This window comes from Malurus melanocephalus, unplaced genomic scaffold (genome assembly GCF_030028575.1).
Source record: "Malurus melanocephalus ecotype Western Australia unplaced genomic scaffold, MMel_1.1 scaffold_87, whole genome shotgun sequence".
In the NCBI taxonomy this organism is placed as follows: domain Eukaryota; kingdom Metazoa; phylum Chordata; class Aves; order Passeriformes; family Maluridae; genus Malurus; species Malurus melanocephalus.
The window spans coordinates 1,933,915-1,937,213 of NW_026623319.1; positions in this window are offsets into that span (position 1 = coordinate 1,933,915).

Genomic DNA, 3,299 nt, shown 5'->3' on the forward strand with positions numbered 1-3,299 from the left:
TTAACATTGCTTTCAAAGCTTATTCTRTCAATTTCTAATAATTACAGAAAGCTTTGTAGTTAAAGAGGTGTAGCTGTGAACGTCCATCTTTATTTCCAATCACAACAAAACACTTCATTTTAGGAAAGCTTGCTGGCTGCCTGTCTAGAGCTGACTAATCTGTGTAGAGCTGGGTRGGTTTTTTGGTACTGAATGGAAGCAAAGGTACTTTTCTAATATTTGATCTATTGAAAAAAAAAAAAAATAAAGTGCTTGAGTTTATTGGGAAATTGAGTTTGTGTTCAAAACTGCAACTTAACATGATGTAGGAAGCTCGAGTGAAAATGATCATCAATGCTGTTACTACCTTGGCTTTTCTGGAAGGTGAAAACCTGGCTTTGAGTTCCTTATTTTACCAGTTGGCTACAAGTTTTAGTAAAATGATCAAATAGAACAGGTTTGATGTCATAATAAAACTTTGTGTTGCTGGTTTAAATGGAGATTCATAGCATTGATATCCCAGTTAAAGGAATTAATTTAGAGATACTGTGATTCCTACTCTAAGAAGCAGTGGTTTCTAATCCAGCCATAGAAGGCTGTCTGGCATTGCTGTTTTCTGTAGCCTGGTGTTGGAGCATGGTTGAACACTTGATGAAAGGGAGCTTTGTCTGGTGTGAGTATGTCAGCAAAAAAACCCTCCTTGTGCTATGTCAATAACATGGTAGAACATACAGCGAGGGAAGGGGCAAGTCTGGGCAAACTGGAAAGGGCAGAACTCCAGYTCACAAAGAGGTTTTTTCTTTGTTTGCCTTAGAAAAAGCTGTGGCTTGTTTCTTGCTGTTTGCTTATTATCTCGGAGGCAGGCTTGTCTAGTGGTATTTGTTTAATCTGGAGGAAATGCGTAGTGCAATTTTCTTAATAATTAAAACTCTGTAAAAATTGATTGTMTGTTTCTAGTCTATCACTCCAATAAGTACGTTTCTGGGTTAGTTTAACAAATGAGTATTAAAGATCTGGTGGCAAATTGCCTTTTTATTAGATAAGATTGGAAATCGGTTCTCACGACATTGTTTTATTCTCTTGGGCAAATAGAAACGCTTTCCTTTTCCTCTCTGATGAATATTCAGTATGGATAATCCTATTTCCTTGGGACCTCTAAGGGACGTATTTGACACATTTGTCAGTAATTGAACAGAATAACTTTAAATCTGCTAAGGGTGAGGTGCCTTCTTTGATTAAATTTCATGTGAAAGGTAATTGGCCTTGCTGCACATTGTATTAACAGTCTGCTGGAAAAGATGGATATGAAGTCTTCTGCCTAACAGCAGGTTTTCCATAGCAGGAAACACTTGATGTGGAATTGGGCTTGGGAGACAGGATATGCTTTCCAGCTGCTGGGTGTGGTTTGAGGTGAAGGAGGGTACAGCAGGTTCTTCAAAYGTTCTTTTCTTGCCTGGTGTCTGTCCGTGGAAGGGCAGAGAAGAGCCAGGATTAATCCAGCCAGGATGGCTGCTGTTGCTTTTATTAATCCTGCCCTGAGCAATGGGATGTTTCAGATGTTATATAATACCACATCTCCAGTACCCTATGCTCTCTGCAGATTTGATGGCCCCCATTGAATAGACGCTTTAATGCAATTTAAGTTTCATATATTTAAGCTACTAGCAYAGAGTTGAAGTTACTCTGTCTACAAACAGGTGGGGGGCACTGAGGAGTTGAGGAAAACCACTGAAGTAAAGAAAACACTTGAGCTGCAAGTACACACACTGTGATGTGTGTGCCATTGAGAACGGCATTCCATTGCTTTAAAAAATGTCAAAGATGTACTGACAGCACAAAGGCTGTTTTGAGGGAGTGGAGTGCTTGGTAGTAAGCCAGAGAGGCAATTATTATGAGGTGGTAAATAAAATCAACTTTGTGTTTTCCCTAGAAGGTGGTTAGTTTTGTGTTCTGCTGTTGCAACAAACGAGGCAAAATCTTAACATCTTCAAAATGACCTACTTGTCACAGGAGATGGACTAGATGTAATCAGTCATGACTTAAAACAGAGTGCTTTGGATGCTGCAGGAAGGATTATTGCATGCTGGCCTCCTTGAGGCACTGAAAATGTATGGAGAAGAATCAGTACGTGCTTGTTTGGATGAGGACGGGTTAACTGTCAGATAACTAAAGCTGAAATAGAGAGAAAAAAACCCTATACATTTGCTGTTTCTCCAGAACGTTGCCTTGCTGCCAGATTGATTACATAACATTTGTGTGAGTGGTAAAATCCACCTGAGACAGAAGGTCCTGTTAGTTTCTACAGCCTGAGCACTTCTGTACTGCAACTATTGTGTATCACCCCCCAGCACATTACTTGTATCTAAAAGCACAGAGATATATGGTTTTGATATGAGAATTTAAATAGATAAGGGGATTGTCTGTACTTGTTTCAAATTCTATTACCTTTAGTGCTAGCTAAATTAAAATATGAAATTTGGGATRTTTAGGTTTAGTTTCTAAACATTGATGTCCTTATTTCCTTATCCTCAAGATGAAAGACTTTTCAAYGTATAGCACTTTATATTGCAGTTGAATTAAGCCTGTTTTTTGTATTTAAAGGATTAAAAAGATTAAGCTTTTTAAGTTTGAGAATAAATAATTTTCTTTTAACTGGGATTTACATACATGCTTTCTGCCAACACTTGTTCCATTTTAAGTATGTGCCTGAGAATGTGTTCCCAAGAAATGAGTGCAGTGAACCAACTGATCTGGATCGCTCCGTTCCCACCACGATTTGCTGTTCACCAGCACTGACAGTGCTGTGAGCTTCACTCCACTGACAACAATGGAGAAGTACTGACAGAATTGCTAAAAATATGAGGGCTTCCACTTAACTCATTTTTAATTCCTGAAATATATTCTTCACTGCTATTTTGTCTAGAATGTCACATGTTTTAGGTGAAGTGYCCTGTAAAAACCCAAATGATGAGTTTGTGCTTGTGACTGCTCACACAAAGGATAAATCCCGGGTTTGTTTAATAGCTTTCTGTAAAGCTGTGTTGATTTGCATTAATCATATTGGTCTYCTTTGAATTATACTCTTATTATGAAGTGAATTAATACCTGATTAATTTACCTCCTTTTACATTTAATTCGTGACTAAAAGTCTTGTAAGTCTCCTACAATAATTAGTTGTTGATGTTTTTATATTGGGACACCTGCTGTGGAGAAATTTTCTATTGGTTCTCATATGCACTGGAAATAGACATTGAGCTCCCACTGATATCTGAAGGCAGTTCTCTTGGGCATTTTTCTAGATTTTGTGCTTATGTTTTTCC